The sequence below is a fragment of the Chlorocebus sabaeus genome, chromosome 17, assembly GCF_047675955.1.
Source record: "Chlorocebus sabaeus isolate Y175 chromosome 17, mChlSab1.0.hap1, whole genome shotgun sequence".
Classification (NCBI taxonomy): Eukaryota; Metazoa; Chordata; class Mammalia; order Primates; family Cercopithecidae; genus Chlorocebus; species Chlorocebus sabaeus.
The window spans coordinates 28,351,582-28,370,265 of record NC_132920.1 but is presented as its reverse complement, the minus strand read 5'-3'; the positions used below and the strand labels follow the sequence as shown (position 1 = coordinate 28,370,265).

The following is an 18,684-nucleotide window of genomic DNA, read 5'->3' as shown; positions in this document are numbered from 1 at the left end:
GTCTTTTGTATCTCTGCTCCAGAATAATCTTTCTTTTACAGAAACAGTCACAGCCCACTTCTGTAGAATCTGAAAATTAATCATCTTGCCCCCGACTCCCATACTTATATCTTGCTTTGGTTACGCTTGTAGCTCTTTCATTTTTAAAATCTTATTCTTGCCTGGCCAACATGGTGAAACCCCGTCACTACTAAAAATACATAAATCAGCCGGGCGTGGTGGCAGGCACTTGTAATCCCAGCTACTTGGGAGGCTGAGGCAGAAGAATCGCTTGAACCCAGGAGGCAAAGGTTGCAGTGAGCCGAGATCGCGCCATTGCACTCCAGCCTAGGGGACAAGAGCGAGGCTTCGTCTCAAAAAAAAAAAAAAAAAAAAAAAATTCCTTTCCGTTCTCAGCCGCATTTACATATAATGAGTGACTTTGGACCCTGTTCCATTAGGGCGGTGGTGGAAGGAACATTTATCAATAAAAGGACAATTATCAATAAAAATCCTAAGTGGATGTTCTATGAACGAATTCATCTTTTCACTGAGTTTTGGTGCTGGGTTTGTGGTGGGGGATGCAACGGTAGGCTGAGCTCTGGTCTCAGGTTTCACCTTTTGGGGCTCAATGCGAAAAAGATGGATTTCTCCTCAAGCTCGCAGGAAAGAAAATATACTCTTCCCAGGCCGGAGGCTACGAAGGTACTGGGTAAATTTAGCGTCTCCAAATGTGGCAGTTCGCTCGGAAATCGTATACAAAGAGGTGAAATAGTAGCATTTTGACACTGACGTTTTCCTTCAGTGATTGCATTTTGCCAGTGACTTCATAGCGTTCCCATGATTGTGTGGATTTGATCCTTTCTATATTGATCTCTTTTGAAATCTCTAAATTTGCTTCACTGATTCTAAAACTGCTCACTTCAATTGTGCTTCTCAAACAAAAAAACAAAAACACTTCTCTTTTTAAAACTGGTGCTTTTATACCATGCACGTGTGTGAGGACTTTCTTTGGCTAGCTCTTTTGTGTATTTCGCAGAATACACAAAAATCTCCTTTTGGGATGCAGCGTCTCTTGTATCTTGGTGCTTTAGTCTCAACTTCCAACTTCGGACAAGGCAGAGATGCGGCAAGGAATCGGGGGTGGGGGGCAGTTCAGTAGTTTCCCTAAGTAAAAATAGTCGTTGGCAAAACATTTTCTGTCTTTTCTGGAAGGATCTTTCCTTTGTCCTGAAAATATTTTTGCAAATGAGAAAAGCATTCAGAAAAGGAGGGTCTTGGAGAATGTTTCTTAACTGAAATTTCCGTCCCCACTCTGCTCCTAATGTCTGCCCCCAGTGGCCCTCAGTGCCACTCTTTCCCCATCAGTTCCCTAAATTTATTTCATATAAGAGACCTGGAGAAGTTATACATTTCACTGATTTAATACTTCAGCTACCCACAGGTTAAAGCTATGCACGCTTTATATTCCTTCCAAGAAAAAGAAAAAAAAAGATTATTTTATTTTGGTCACAGAAAGCCTGAGTCTTCCATTTATTCCTTCAGCAAATAATTTAAGTGATAGATTTATAGTTATTTACTTATTTGCATTTTCAGTGCATAACATGTAACAGTCTTCCTCTTCCCATCTACCATCCTTCTCTTAGGTCCTTTATATTAGTTGCAGTGTAGGGTAGTCCCCAAAGTCTGCCTTTCATCCCCAGTTGACCACAGGTTACAACTTACTTCGTATTTTAGAGGTTCTTGCCAAACACTGCCAGATTTCCTCCCTTGAATGTTTAAACTTTCCCAGGTTTGCCCAATACAGACAAGAAAGAAAAGAGAATCACTGTTAAATTTCTGTCTACCCACCATGATGTATTTTATTTTAAATTACCGAGAGGTTATTGATCACAATCTAAGAATAAACTGTGTGAAGATTTTCCTAAATTACCTTGTACGTCTGCTATATCTCATTTCTCCTTAATATGGAAAGAACAAATTATATTCCTCGCTAAATAACCTTGATTCACATCTAATTTTCTCTAGCACAAGACTTTGTAGAAACCACCAAACGGAGGCTCAGAGGAGTTTCAATCTGGTAACAAAAAGGAGTCTTTTTAGCTTTTCAGTGCTAAGGAATAGGATCAGCAAATAGAAGATTTTTCTCAAGGTTTCAGTTCTCTGCTCATTTTTATGTTTTTAGAAAATTGCCCCTTTTCTTTCTACCTTTTGCTTCTCTTAATATTCTTTTGGCAGAAAAGCTACAGAAAATTAGGCCTGGTTTTACCCAATTAAAATAGCCATCTTTTGAAATATTGTTTTAAAAAATGTTTAATTTTCCTATCAGGAACCTAGAGTTAGACGATAAATTAAAACAAGCCTTTTCTTTTACTTAAGACAGTCCCAAGTTATCAACTTCCCTTTTCCATGAGATAAGTTTGTTTCAATTGTCTTCCCTTGCTTTAGGATGAGGTCAGAACCATCTCAGACCACTGGCAAATAACCTCAAATTTCGATTTGAGGGAATAGGGCTTAAGGGTCTATTTCTTCCATCCCAGAAGGTCCTGAATTCTTAAGGGATCTGCTTTTCCCCCCAATAACTAGCTTTGCAAAGTAGGGATCTCAAGAAGTGGCAATTCTGATTTCTTAGTCCTGGGACAATTTTGGAAAGACAAAACGTAAAATAGAAGCTTCTCTCTGCTTGGCAGAACTGTACCTGGCGAGATTAAATTACACCACTTCCACCGGCCCTTGACTTTTAAAATGTCTGCGAACTGCTCATGTGTCTGTGACTAAAGGGCCAGTGGATACAGAGATACTGCTTTGACTCTTATTTTCCCTAAGAGCCTCTCCATGGTGGGAAAGCCTCTGGAGTCTCCCAGCCTCCTGCAGGAGCCTCAGTTCTGTAGCTCTGCCCCAAAATAGGCCCCAGGCCATGATTTCTGGCTCTGGAAGCACTAAGGTAGAGCTGCTATCATTCACTGAGGCTTCTGTCTGTGCCTCTGGGTTAAATGGCTTTACTTCATGCACTTACTATGCTGAACTTGAATTACTGGTGGGTTTTTGATTGGCTGTGTCTGGTGTTTTTTTTTTTTATTTGGAGTTTTCTTCCTCTCTTTTTTTCTCTTATGATATGGGTATGTATTTATATTGTAGTCATTTTACATTTATATTGTGGTCATTTTACATTTATACTGTGGTCATTTTAAATGGTCATTTAAAAACATACTAGATCTATTGTTGTTGTTGTTCAAGTGGGTAAATTTTGTCAGAGATATCTCCAACAACAATATTTTTTCATAAGGTCAAAATCTTCTTTTTTTTTTAGACGGAGTCTTGCTCTGTCACCTAGGCTGGAGTGCAGTGGTGCGATCTCAGCTCATTGCAAACTCCTCCTCCTGGGTTCACTCCATTCTCCTACCTCAGCCTCCTAAGTAGCTGGGAGTACAGGCGCCTGCCACCACGCCCAGCTAATTTTTTGTGTTTTTAGTGGAGACAGGGTTTCACCGTGTTAGCCAGGATGGTCTCAATTTCCTGACCTCGTGATCAGCCCGTGTCAGCCTCCCAAAGTGCTAGGATTACAGGTGTGAGCCACCACGCCAGGTCCAAGATAAAAATCTTTATACAGTCGTGTGTCAATAGGGGCAAATGTTCTGAGAAATGCACTGTCGGATGATTTCGTCATTGTGCGAACATCTCAGAGTGTACTTATGCAAACCTAGATGATATAGCCAACTACACACCTAGGCCATATGGTACAGCCTATTGCTTCTAGGCTACAAAGCTCTACAGCAGGTTGCTGAACTGAATACTGTCAGCAATTGCAATACAGTGGTATTTGTGTATCCAAACATACGAAAGGTATAATAAAAATGTGGTATAAAAGATAAAAATGGGGCCAGGAACAGTGGCACATGACAGTAATCCCAGCACTTTGGGAGGCTAAGGCGGGTTGATCGCTTCAGGCCAGGAGTTGTAGACCAACCTGAGCAACATGGTGAAACCCCATCTCTACAAAATACAAAAATTAGCTGGGTGTGGTGGCACATGCCTGTGGTCACAGCTACTCAGGAGGCTGAGATGGGAAGATGGAATGAGCCCCAGAGGTCGAGGCTGCAGTGAGCTGAGACTGCGCCATTGCACTCCATTAAAATGGTACACTTGTAGTGGGCACTTGCCATGAATGGGTCTTGCAGGACTGGTAGGAGTTGTTCTTGGTGAGTCAGTGAGTGAGTGGTGAGTCAATGTGAAGACGTAGGACATTACTGAACACTACTGTAGATTTTATAAATGCTATATACTTAGGCTACACGAAACATATTTATTTCTTCAATAATAAATTAACCTTAACTTATTGTAACTTTTTCACTTTGTAAACTTAACTTTTAAAAACTTTTCGACTCTTTTGTAATAACACTTAAAACACAAACACCTGGCTGGGCATGGTGGTTTATGCCTGTAATCTCAGCATTTTGGGAGGCTGAGGCATGCAGATCACTGGAGGTCAAAAGTTTGAGACCAGCCTGGCTAACATGGTGAAACCCCATCTCTACTAAAAATAAAAAAAATAGAAAAGTAGGCAGGTGTGGTGGCGGGCGCCTGTAATCCCAGCTACTCAGGAGGCGGAGGCAGGAGAATCACTTGAACCCGGGAGGCAGAGGTTGAAGTGAGCCGAGATCACACCACTGCGCTGCAGCCTGGGTGACAGAGCAAGACTCCGTCTCAAAAAACAAAAACAAACAAACAAACAAACCACAGACACCTGTAAAGCTGTACAAAAAACATTTTTTCTTTATATTCATATTCCATAAGCTTTTTTCTACTGAAAAACTTTTTTTTTTTTTTTTTTTTTAACTTTTAAAACTTTTTTGTTAAAAATGAAGACACAAACACACACATTAGCCTAGGCCTAGACAGGGTCAGGATTGTCAATATCACCATCTTCCACCTCCAAATCTTGTTCCACTGGAAGGTCTTCAGAGGCAATACCAAGAAGGAAGCTGTCATCTCCTATGATAACAATGCCTTCAAGAATCCCTTGTGAGGGCCTGACTGAGGCTGTTTTACAGTTATTTTTTAATAAGTAGAAAAAGTACACTGTAAAATAACAATAAAAAGTATAGTATATTATAGTAAATACATAAACCAGTAACATACTCATTTATTATCATTTTCAAGTATTAGGTACTGTACATAATTGTATGTACTATATTTTTATACAACTGGCAGAGCAGTAGGTTTGTTTACCTACAGCATCACCACAAACATGTGAATAATGCACTGGGCTACGTTACCACAGCTACAATGTCATTAGGTGATCAGAATTTTTCAGCTCCATTATAATCAGTCTTACGCGACCACTGTCATCTATGTGGCTCATTGTTGACCAAAATGTCCTTATGTGGCATGTAACTGTGTTTCTACCTTTAAAGGTCAAGTACTTCATCTTTCCTTCAGTTATATCTGGTTGCTCATCAAGATTTTTCATGCATGTTTATGGTTCAAATAACTATTTCACTTGAGTAATAGTCCAAAGTGTGATGATCTAATATTCATATTCCTAGGCTACTTGACGTAATGCAATTTCTTCTCAAAGTCAATCCATTTGATATAGGACTAGCAATTCTACTGTGCTTAACTATTAGTACTTTTACTTTCTCTTGCCTCATTACGGTGAAATCCGAACTCAAACATAGCCTTTTCAGGCTGGAAAAGGACTAAACTGGAGTACTGTGCTAAGTTGCTAGTGTCAAAGCTTTAGAGAAGTTTGAAAGGACTTTCTGGTAATCCAGTGTCACAAATGCTGTATTAAAATCACTGGTGAATGTAGATGGTACACACATGGTATACCAACATTCTTCACTAGACACTGAATGGCACTTCAATCTCATGGCAAAGTTATATTAGGGCAAAATGCCCAACATTTTAGCATAGATACCTGCCAATTGCCGGCTTTCCACTGACCGACAATCTTATTCCTCTAGCTGATGTGGTGTTCCCAACTGGCATTTCTCTAGCTTCTCCTTGAGCCTACCCATTCTGTAGGGTCCCCTCTGTAGCCACCAGCTGTGCCTCTCACTTCTGTGTCCTACCTCAAAATACCTTCTCCAGTGCACCCACTCCATCCCTTATTCCTAAATTACCTTCCCACCTTAATCTCAGATCACATTCATCTCCATCTTCTGTTCTCCAGATTCTCTTACTCTCCCCCACCTCAACTCGTTCACTACACTCACTATAGTAACTCATTACCCTCAGGACCCAGCCAGCTTTGTGCTCCTAGCTCACAGTCTTTGCTTTTACCACTTCCTACCATGGCCCCTTCCTCTACCATCCCTGTGCTATCCTTTGGTTTCCATCCTTTCTAACTCCTATTCTTAGCTTAACTTTTCTTCCCAGGCTCAACCTCTCTTCTTCCCACACATCTGTGAGATACTCCCATTCTGAATGGTCCTTGTTTATCCCCACCTCTGGTTGTTCTCAGAAACTATGGACTGGGATTGCTAAGCTGACACATACTTTTCCTTGCGCCTTTTATTTTCTTCTATCTTTGAATTCAAATTTTTGTTCAGCTTTTTAATTAGGCATATGAACCTGTCACACTTACTTCATCTCACCCCTTATTTACTAGTTTTCTTTTTAAATAAGTTCATTTTAATAAAGTTTGGGGGAAATCTTAGGACACAACTTAGTTATTTCTCAGAGGATGCTGCTTACTGCAATAGTTTCCGTGGGGTGCTATAACAAAATAACACACACTAGGCAGCTCAAGCAACAGAACTTTATAATCTCACAGTTCTAGAGGCAAGAAGTCCAAGACTGAGGTGTTATCAGGGTTTGTTCTTTCTGAGGGTTGTGAGGGAGAATCTGTTTCAGGCCTCTCCTCTAGTTTCTGGTGGTTTTCTGACAATCTTTGAAATTCCTTGTGATTGCATCACCAAATCTCTGCCTTCATGTTCACATGGCATTCTCTCTGCATGTGTGTGCATGTTCAAATTTCCATCCCCCCTCCCTTTTTTTTTCTGAGACAAAGTCTCGCTCTTGTCCCCAGGTTGGAATGCAATGGCATGATCTTGGCTCACTACAACCTCTGCCTCCCAGGTTGAAGCGATTCTCCTGCCTCAGCATCCTGAGTAGTTGGGATTACAGGCCCCTGCCACCACACCCGGCCTAATTTTTGTATTTTTAGTAGAGATGGGGTTTCACCATGTTGGCCAGGCTGGTCTCGAACTCCTGATCTCAGGTGATCCGCCCACCTCGGTCTCCCGAAATCCTGGGATTACAGGTGTGAGCCACTGCACCCAGACAAATTTCCTCTTTTTATTGGGACACCAGTTATATGGAATCAGGGGTTCACTTTACTCCGTATGACTTCAATTTAACTAATTACCCCTTTGATTACTTTATTTTCAAATAAGATCACATTCTGAGGTACTGAGGGTAGGATTTAAACATGAATTTTCAGGGGACAAAATTCAATTCTTAACAACTACTAACTAGTATTATGGTAAATCACCCTTTTCTCAACAAAGAAAGCATAACTGAGGGTAATATGAAGTCACTGCAGTTGTGACAATCTCCGTACTCCAGTATTGATATTCATATCCCTCAGTCAGCTGTCTTGGATTCTGATGTTAGTTGAGCACTTTTGCATCAAATTGGCTGGAGATCTCATGTGAATTATTTACCCTTTCAATTCACTCACATATATTTTTTTTTTTCTTTATGAGTACCAGTCTATTTGGAGGAGGATCCCATTGGGATAGTGATATGGTTTGGCTGTATCCTCACCCAAATTTCATCTTGAATTGTAGCTCCCACAATTCCCACATGTTGTGGGAGGGACCCAGTGGGAGAAAATAGAATCATAAGGGCGGTTTCCCCCATACTGTTCTCGTGGTAGTAAGTCTCATGAGGTCCAATAATTTTTTTTTTTTTTTTTTTTTTTTTGAGATGCTGTCTTGCTCTGTCTCCCAGGTTGGAGTGCAGTGGTGTGATCTCGACTCACTGCATCCTCCGCCTCTCGGGTTCAAGCAATTCTCCTGCCTCAGCCTCCTGAGCAGCTGGGATTACAGGCACCCACCACCATGCCTGGCTGTATTTTTAGTAAAGATGGAGTTTCACCATGTTGGACAGGCTGGTCTCCAACTCCTGACCCCACGTGATCCACCTGCCTCAGCCTCCCAAAGTGCTGGGATTATAGGCATGAGCCACTGCGCCCAGCCATATTCTTTATTTTGTTTAATTATCCTAGATTAACTTGAATATATTCTAGGTGTGTTCAAGTGCTAACTGTCACATTAGGGAAAAAAAATCTGTTAAGACTTTTTCCAGCAAAAGTAAAACAGAAATTTTAAAAATTAGTTGAAGTGGGCAATGTCAGAATTATACCTAAAACAAAGTATTATGCTTTGAACTAGATTACTGGGCCCTGTTAGGCACTCAGCTATCACATTGTACTTCTTTTATTGTGATACTATTCCTTGTTTGATTTTTATCATCTGGCTATCTTCCTAGTTGTGTCTACAGAAGTTATTTCAATTCCTGACACACAGTAGGTATTCAATATGTCGTTCTCGTTGGGAAAAACTTGAACAATATTTCCCTGGACACAATGCCATCCCAGTTGTATTTTAGTGACTGAAGTTGGTACAATCCTGATCCTAAACAATTTGGCTGATTCAAATTCAGAAAGGCTATGATTCCTGGTCCTTTTGATTTTGGGGGATGTTGCTTCCCAAACTCAGTAAATATTCAGTAACTCTTAATACAGTAACTGTTAGTATAGCCCTAAGCATAACAGTTTGTTAATCTATATTAAATTAAAACATGACTATCTTGGTTAACAGGAAAATAAGTTTATATTCACTACAAAAACATTCCGAATGGGATAGGAAATGGCAATGCTCCAACTTTTGGCTCAAGAGAGGAATTAAGAAAGACTTTAGGATTCAAGGGCGTTATCAGGCCCAGAGCCCCTTCCAGCCTTTGTCTGGTTAAACAAGGAATTTTGTAGTCCTCCCTGTTGTCTTTTTAACATGGCAGGGAAGCTGGCTAATGTGCAGAGACGTTTGCTTTATTTGGTGAACTCACTCCCTCACTTTGGCACCAGCCTCAGTTCTAAGCAAAGGCAGAAAACTAGGGTACAAACGTTAACAGTTTCAGAATGGATCTTAATTTGGGGATTTTTCAATCAATTAATGTTTGTTTAGCTTCTACAAGGTGAGGATCCATAAGGAAGATATTAGGAAACAATCTAATGGAAGCTTGAAGAACCAAAATGAGGAAAGCAGAATTAGGAACGACCCTGTCCGGTGACGCCTCTCCTTCTGGTTTCCATCTGTGCCCCCTCTCAGGAGCCGCTGGAACACAAGCCTCTAGCCGGCAAAGGCTCTTTGGATTTCAAATACGAAACCGTTAAGTGAGCTCAGACTAGGTCGCCTCCCAGCTGTCGCCTGCTTTCTCTAGAGCAGTGATCTGGCAGCTGTTTGGAGAGTCTGAACGCGATAACAGTTTTTGTTTTTCAGTGCATCCGTGTGCTATCTTCTAATGGCCAGAAAAGCCATGAATGTGATGAAAATTCGGAATGATCTGTTTGGCTAGAAAAGCTTTTCACTCCACTTTTAGAATCCAATCACTTGATTCTAAATCACCACAATGCCATGGAATGTAAAAACTGTTCTCGCTACGTCTAGAGACAGACGCCTCTTCCTCCTCTGGGAACACGGTTCATCTCCACTCTCCGATTTCACGGCTTTATTTGCCCTCTGGGACGCCCTGACATTGTTCTAAGCACATTTTCTAAGTAATTATGTGAGTGTGGGTGTGTTTTGTTGGACTCGAAGGGAGTCTAATTTCTAGAAGTTCCTTTCAGGAGTCTGCCTTTACTACAAAGTTGATGTATTCGAAAACACAGTAACTCTCATTGGCAACACAACTTTTCACCTAATTAAGTACAATTCGGTCATAAAAGAAGCCATGGGGTCTGCGCAGCTGGCTCTGTGGCTTAGTTGGCTAAAGCGCCTGTCTCGTAAACAGGAGATCCTGGGTTCGAATCCCAGCGGGGCCTTATAGTGGGTGTGTCTTTTTCTTTCCCCTTTTAATAAGGGCCATCTGTTTCTGTAAATTTATCACAATTTTTAGTCTATAATCCTTAATCACAATATCAGATCCACTGCATAGAGCTTTAGTCTCTCCAGTCTCTCTTCATTCCACCTGCATCCTCAAAGGCTATTAGTTTCTGATGATCTCTCAGACAGTTATGCTGGAATTTCACCAAACTCAAGGGTTCAAGTTCAATCATGGATAAAAAATATCTAAAATAAAATGGTAAAACTTTTAATTCAAAACATTAAAAAATATATTCTTCTGGTTTCTCAAACTCCATGAAACCTTACTTAAATTCCACATGGATGAAAAATGGTTGCAATTTATGGGACATTTGCTAAGTTGTACTTTATGTATTTTCTCACATACTTTTAATTCCTAGACTATTCACTGAAGTAAACAGTATTATGCCCATTTTACAGATAAAAAATGAAGTATCAGAAGGAAATAAACTTGCCCAAATCTTATAGCTGATAAATAATCAAGCTAATATTTCAATCCAATATTTCTCAGTTACTTAAGTCAAAGTTACTTGTCGAAGTCTTAAGTAACAAATAATATTGTTTATAAAAACGAACAGTATCCACTGTGATTTAGAATAATAGTTCTTAAAATTGTATGGCACATGAACTCATTAGATTATCTAATAAAAACTTTTGTATATAAACACACAGACACACACACACACACACAAACTTATGGACAAATTTTGCATATTCTTTTGAGATTTTCCCTGACCTCCTTAAGTTCTTTGGTGCCCATGTGGCACTGAAAAAAATCCATGACTTCCATAAATCAATAAACAGTAAATCACAAATGAATGTTCAGAAAAAATAAGCTATTTTAGGGTCGGGGACATATTTTGTTTCTTGACATTGATTTTTATAGGACTGTCACTCCCTTTCTTTGGTTGATTTAAACTGGGTTATTAGAAGCAGATATCCCAATAGGGGTGTTATGACTCTGAACCAGCATGCCGGTTTCAAAAAGTTATATTTCTGGATATGAGATCACTGAAGTGAATTCTGAAAAGAATTCTATGTGATCCATAAACACCTCTTAAAGCTAACCTCAAGCAGTGGAAGATATGCCTTCATCTGTTTTACATGAAGTTACAGAACTCTAGTCATCTCCTTATTCATTCCCAAAATTATTAATTTTTTTGTTTTGTTTTGTTTTGAGACGGAGTCTGGGGGCTGTGTAGTCCAGGCTGGAGTGCAGTGGCGCCATCTCGGCTCACTGCAAGCTCCGCCTCCCGGGTTCACGCCATTCTCCTGCCTCAGCCTCCCGAGTAGCTGGGACTACAGGCGCCGGCCACCACTCCCGGCTCATTTTTTGTATTTTTAGTACAGACAGGGTTTCACCGTGTTAGCCAGGATGGTCTCGATCTCCTGACCTCGTCATCCGCCTGCCTCGGTCTCCCAAAGTGCTGGGATTACAGGCGTGTGCCACGGCGCCCGGCCCAAAATTATTAAATGCCTACTCACACCAAGGTGTGGGAAGGTAAGCTGAACAGGCCTGGTCTCTATCCCAAAGGAGGTAAGAGCTTGTTTGGGGATGGGTGAGTGAATAGAAGTTATTTATATAATGACAAACATAACATTAGGGCTATGAGAAGTGCTACAGAAAAAGAATGACTGTGATTTAGAACATACGGGTAAGATTTGGTTTCATCAGGGAGATAAGAGGAGAGTCTTCAGTTGCAAAGAAAGAGGACAGTATAGGAAAGGCAGACAGAGCATACGGAAACCCAGGCAGAGGAAGTTAGACAAAGTGCATTGGACTGGAAAAAAACTGGTATGAGTACAGTGGGAAGGCCATGGGCAAGCAGCCTGAGAGATGGGATGCAGGAGGATAGGACCAAACTGTGTCAGAATTTTAGAGGCCATGCCAAGGAGTTTTAATTTTATATTAAGAGCAACCAAAATCCATGTGTAATTGGACATAAACACATTTCAAAAATTATGAGTGAAGAAAAAAATATAAAGTTTAAGATGTATTCTCCTATTTATTGTGTTCTTTTTGGAAAATAAATTTTAAATTAACTAGAAAAGCAGATAACCAGTAACATAATCAGAAGTGGAGAAAGTATAAATGTAAGAAATAATTAAAAGGAATTGGCATCAAGTTTTAGGGGGAAAACCCCCCAAATTGAGAAAAAGCCTATATCTGCAACCTCATGGGAGTTATTGCTCACAAATGACTCCTTTTCCAGATGTTTTAAGAGTAAAACCTCAGCAGACAAGTACATCGATGCCTTTGTTTAATTTTTGATTGATAAGAAATAATGCTAGGCCGGGCGCGGTGGCTCAAACCCGTAATCCCAGCACTTTGGGAGGCCGAGATGGGCGGATCACGAGGTCAGGAGATCGAGACCATCCTGGCGAAGACGGTGAAACCCCGTCTCTACTAAAAAGTACAAAAACACTAGCCGGGCGAGGTGGCGGGCGCCTGTAGTCCCGGCTACTCGGGAGGCTGAGGCAGGAGAATGGCGTAAACCCGGGAGGCGGAGCTTGCAATGAGCTGAGATCCAGTCACTGCACTCCCGCCTGGGCGACAGAGTGAGACTCCGTCTCCAAAAAAAAAAAAAAAAAAAGAAGAAATAATGCTAACCTCTTTCTCTTTACTTAATGGTGATGAATTCACTAATGTTTTAAGGAGAATTTAGTTGTGCTTACTGGGGGTTCTCTGGAAAGTTTAGCTTTCTATTCTGTTTCTTATATAAAGTTCCTAGCTGCCAAAATAAGACAGGTTGGAGTCAAGTCCTCTAAAGTCTTTTGATCCCCAAGGTGAATTATCTAAGGAGCCTTAAAAGAGTTTTTCAGTCGCCTCACACTCAGCAAAGAGCTGTGTTAGTCTCTGTGCAAACTCAGCACACAACTTCTAAGTTTATGTACTGGACCACAGATTGAAAAGTGAAGTGGCTCTCAACTCAATCCAAAGATGCTTTCCTCCCTCTAGTGAAAGCAATGCTCATTCAATGGATCAAGTCACACCAAAGAAAAATCTATTCACATATAAATGCAAAGAAAAGGCTGGCAATAAAGTGACTGACTGTGCACAGGAGTGAAAGGAGCATGGAGTTCTCGATGACAAAGTCTGTATGCATGTCCTGGATCCCTCACTACCAAATGTGGACCTTTGGTAAGTAACTTGACTCTCTTAAGGTCAGTCTCATTCTTTTCCTTTTCTTTTAATTTTTACTTTTAAAATAATTTCATTGTTACAGAAAAGTTGCATCCTTCACTCAATCTTCCCAAATATGGACCTTATCTCATATGTATATCTCATATGTGTATACATATATATACATATATACATATATATACATATATATACTTTTATCTCATATCTTATATGTATATCTCATATGTATATCTCATATGTATATATGTATACCTTTTTTTTTTTTTTTTGAGACAGAGTCTCACTCTGTTGCCCAGGCTGGAGTGCAGTGGCACGATCTCAGCTCACTGCAAGCTCCGCCTCCCTGGTTCACGCCATTCTCCTGCCTCAGCTTCCTGAGTAGCTGGGACTACAGGCGCACACCACCAAACCCGGCTAATTTTTGTTTATATTTTGTTTAGTAGAGACGGGGTTTCACTGTGTTAGCCAGGATGGTCTCGATCTCCTGACCTTGTGATCCACCCACCTCGGCCTCCCAAAGTGCTGGGATTACAGGCGTGAGCCACTGCACCTGGCTACATATGTATTTTATACATATGGGATATACATATGAGCTAAAAGTTCCTATATATATGTATACACACACACACGTGCACACATACTAAACCATTTGCCATTTAAGAATAAGTTGCTGGACATGGTGGCTCATGCCTGTAATCCCAGCACTTTGGGAGGCTGAGGTGGGTAGATCATGAGGTCAGGAGTTCGAGACCAGCTGGTCAACATGGAGGAACCCCATCTCTACTAAAAATACAAAACTTAGACGGGCATGGTTGCCCGCACCTGTAATCCCAGCTACTCGGAAGGCTGAGGCAGGAGAATCCTTTGAACAAGGGAGGCAGAGGTTGCAGTGAGCCGAGACTGTGCTACTGCATTCCAACCTGGGAAAAAAAAAAAAAAAAGAAAAGAAAAAGAAAGCCTCAATGACTGAGAAAAATTTCATTTGGGGTTTCATAGTGGAAAATACAGAGTAAAACATTGTGATTATATAACTGACATTGCAGAGTAGAACCCTGATAGAGCTTAGAGAAAAAGAACAACTCTTCTGCCTCAGAAGTTTGAGACATATTTGTCTTCTTTCCTCTCTTTCCTTCCTTGCTTCCTTCTATGCTACCTTTCTTCCTTCCCTCCCTTATTTATTTCCTTCTATCTTTCCTTCTTTTCTTTCCTCCTTTAAGTTGAAGTATAAATCTATACATGATACTATAATTTATCTGAGTGAATTCAGATCAAGTGCCATCAGCTAATGCGTTTCAGACAAAATATGTTAAGTTTTCTTGTTCAAAATATTTTAAGTCAAAATAAATGGCACTTGCAATTTACTTTTTATTAAAACACTACCTGTCATGTATGCAATTATGTACTTCCTATGGGTTAATGTATTCAACAATCAGAGTTGCCTTACACAAGTTCTGCCTTCATCCACCTTTTTGGTTAAATTTTAAAAAACGGCTGCATGCCGTGACTCACAACTGTAATCTCAGCATTTTGGGAGACTGAGGTGGGCGGATCACCTGAGGTCAGGAGTTCGAGAGCAGCCTGGCCAACATGGTGAAACCCCATCTCTACTTAAAATACAAAAAATTAGCCGGGCGTGGTGTCGCACACCTATAATCCCAGCTACTTGGGAGGCTGAGGCAGGAGAATTGCTTGAACCCTGGAGGCAGAGGTTGCAGTGAGCTGAGATCACGCCGTTGCACTCCAGCTTGGGCAACAAGAGCAAAACTCTGTCTCAAAAAAAACTAAAAAACAAAACAAAAAAAACTTTACTCACTTTCTAATTTTTTTTTTTTTTTTGGAAATTGATCTGTGGATGCTCCTTATTTATTTTTAATAACATTTGTATTTTTATATATGCTGAAAATGTCTTTACAGTTTATTCCTGGTTTTTCAGTTTGTCAAAAGATTATATTAAATTTGACCTAGGCAAATGAATTAATATTTTTATTCATGAAGTTTTTTATGTGTCTTAAGAAGGCCTTCCCCATACTAACTTCAAAAACTTTAATTTATTTTTGTCAGAAACACCAGCTTCTGTTTCTTATCCTCTTAACCTCACAATATTCATATTTAGCTTCTATATTCAAAATACTAAATAAATCTCAATTGTTCGATCCTAACACTTAAAAAAAATTAATTTAATCCTTGCTGAGGCAAGGGAGAAATGTAAATAGAAGTGCAGACTTTCACCAAACAAAACAAAAGCTAGAATTATTATAGGATTTGGGAGAGGGTGGCCTTTAGTTGGGTTTAATTCAGTTTAAACGAAGCAGCATTTTGATAGCATCAAAGTAAAGCAGGGCTATAAGTAAAACAGTTTGCATCAGGGTTGGGCTGAGAAGCAGACTCAGAACCTGCTTTCTTGAAACTACAGAGTTAAGATAAATATTGACAGATGTGCCTGAAGACCCTTAATGAAATTCCGGACTTGGTTGGAAATTGAATCTGAGGTTTTACATCAAGATCATAGTCAAAGTGAATGTCAAAGTCAAATTCATCAGAGTCACATGGCTCAGATAATCTAGGTAATAATGGATTGTTCCGTTCTTACTGATATAATTTCCACGAGCAAATTTTCTCATCATATTATTTTAGAGGACACCGTTTCTTGACCTGTGCTTATTGATGTTAATTGATAACAGCAGTTTTTTTTTTTTCTAGTTTACAAAAAGAACTAAGGAGCAACTAACAAAAGCTGTTGACCTTCCCCCTCTTCACAAACATTTCTAACAACTCTGTCCTGTTAGCTAAATACCCTTCTTGGCCTACAATTTCCCCTGGTCACCTTCACAGTTGCACACAGCCATCCACTTAGAAATTAGTCATACTGGCCGGGCACGGGTGGCTCACTCCTGTAATCCCAGCACTTTGGGAGGCCGAGGCAGGCAGATTGCCTGAGGTCTGGAGTTCGAGACCAGTCTGGCCACCATGGTGAAACCCTGTCCTTACTAAAAATACAAAAAAATTAGCTGGGCGTGGTGTAATCCCAGCTACTTGGGAGGGTGAGGCAGGGGAATTCCTTGAACCAGGGAGGTGGAGGTTGCAGTGAGCTGAGATCGCATCACTGCCCTCCAGCCTGGGCGACAGAGCAAGACTCTGTCTCCAAAAAAAAAAAAAAAAAAAAAAAAAAAGAAAAAGAAAAAGAAAGAAATTAGCCATACTTTTACCCACTTTACCAGTAATGTACTTTCTTTCTTTTTTTTTTTTTTGAGACGGAGTCTCGCTCTGTCGCCCAGACTGGAATGTAGTGGCGCGATCTCAGCTCACTGCAAGCTCTGCCTCTCGCCATTCTCCTGCCTCAGCCTCCCGAGTAGCTGGGACTACAGGCGCCCGCCACCCCGCCCCGCTAATTTTTTGTATTTTGAGTAGAGACGGGTTTTTCACCGTGTCAGCCAGGATGGTTTCAATCTCCTGACCTCGTGATCCACCCCCCTTGACCTCCCAAAGTGCTGGGATTACAGGCGCGAGCCACCGCGGTGGACCCAGTAATGTACTTTCTATTCAACAGATGGTTTAAATATGATCACTTGTAAAATAGAAGGAATGAAAAATAAAATACTTGGTTTTAGCCTGGAAACCTAGAAGTACTGTGAAAAGATCAAAGAGCTGTTGAAAAAACAAAGGGCAGAGGTGGAAACAAACCAATCCTTTTTTCTGCCTAACCTCCTTTCTTACCCCTCCCACTTTCCAGAAAAGGAGTTACAGCACCACAGCCTGAGAGACCTTGGCAATAATAGTGAGCAAACTATTTGCTCAGCAGCACATACAAGAATCAACAGCTCTGCACCTAGTGGAGATGCCGGGGATCGAACGCGGGACCTCATGCATGCAAAGCATGCGCTCTACCACTGAGCTACATCCCCAGCAAGAATACTTGGCCAACAAAATTTCTTAAAATATACTGTATTCGATCAATTTTTTTCCCCCAAAATAAGTTTTAAATAGTTTCTCGTGCAAGAATTGTGTGAATTTTTGCAGGTTATGAGTGTGAGAAAGAAGATTTAAATGAATGTCACTAAATCCGTTAGAGTAATTGGAAACTCACAAGGCCCAACACAGAACAAGTGGTTGCAAAACTGGCTTTTATCCGAGCAGGACTATGTATGTAAGTCATTCAGATCCAGTCATTTGAAAAGGGCAGAATAAAAAAAAGTAGAACCATAGATGGTTACAGCAAACCACTGGGAAATTTCCTGATGTTCGGCGGGTTAAAATTACTGGGATAGATTCATCTTGTAAGGCATACCCAGTCTTAGGTTTTGGTCTTGGAATTATCCACAGACCAACCCTCCGCCTAGTCTAAAAAGAAAAATCCCACTCAGTAGATTGGATGAGTAAATCTGTATCTTGTTGAATAAAAAGCATAAGAGAAATGTGAATATTCAAATATAAATCTGGGTTACAAAATGTGAGAAACAGAATTCAGTGTCAGGCAATAGATCTCAAAGTGTGGTCCTCAGAACAACAGCATCGGCATCACCTAGGATCTTACTAAAAATACAAATTCTCTGGGCCTACTCCAGACCTGTGAGTCAGGGACTGTGGAAGTAGGGCTCAATAATCTATGTTTTAGTAAGCCCTGAGGGTGATTCTGGTACATGCTTAAGTTTGAGAACCGCTGATGTAAGGTAGTGATGAATACAACATTGCTGTTTCATTTTCTTTCTTTCTTTCTTTCTTTCTTTCTTTCTTTCTTTCTTTCTTTCTTTCTTTTTTTTTGAGACGAAGTTTTTGCACTTGTTGCCCAGGCTGGAGTGCAATGGCGCGATCTTGACTCACTGCAACCTTCGCCTCCCGGGTTCAAGCAATTCTCCTGCCTCAGCCTCTGGAGTAGCTGGGATTACAGGCGACTGCCACCAGGCCCGGCTAATTTTTGTATATTTAGTAGAGATGAGGTTTCACCATGCGGACCAGGCTGGTCTTGAACTTCTGACCTCAGGTGATCCACCCACCTCGGCCTCCCAAAGAGCTGGGATTACAGGTGTGAGCCCCCGCGCCCGGCCTGCTGTTTCATTTTCTAACATTAACACAGTACTAAGGTGTTTCTAGCATTTTAAAATAAAATAATTTGACATATTAGACCTGAATTTTTATGTGTGTGTATTAAAACATTTAAACTTGTGAGGGAAATAAAAGTGATTTTTAATATATTGTGAAAATAGTGACTATTTTAAAAATTACTTGTGTATTAGACAAACAGTAGCAGATATTTCTGTTTATATTTGAAAGCCTTTGAACATTAAAGAATCTATCCACCATATTGAGAGGAGAAGAGGAGTCAGGAGAGAGAGAATTTGTTTCTGGACCTCAGTTATTTTCCCAATTTTGGTTGTTTTGAAGCAGCAACGTTTGTCTCAGTGCACATGCAATTTGGGCTTTAGAGAGGATGTCCACCTGCTGGCTTCCTAGAGAGTTTAAACTTTTGTTTCT

General features: G+C 40.5%; 1 long non-coding RNA gene and 2 other non-coding genes across 3 annotated transcripts; 2 read left to right on the top strand and 1 right to left on the bottom strand.

Moving 5' to 3' along the window:
* Positions 1-3,778: 3,778 nt before the first annotated feature.
* On the top strand, positions 3,779-10,062 carry LOC140708934 (uncharacterized). Its single transcript, XR_012089245.1, has 3 exons — positions 3,779-3,822; positions 9,174-9,345; positions 9,589-10,062. It is a non-coding gene; the product is annotated as an uncharacterized lncRNA (long non-coding RNA).
* On the top strand, positions 9,957-10,030 carry TRNAT-CGU (transfer RNA threonine (anticodon CGU)). Its single transcript has one exon. It is a non-coding gene; the product is annotated as a tRNA-Thr (tRNA).
* A 6,983-nt stretch (positions 10,063-17,045) lies between the features above and the next one.
* TRNAA-UGC (transfer RNA alanine (anticodon UGC)) lies at positions 17,046-17,117 on the bottom strand. The gene has a single exon. It is a non-coding gene; the product is annotated as a tRNA-Ala (tRNA).
* Between the last annotated feature and the right edge of the window lie 1,567 nt (positions 17,118-18,684).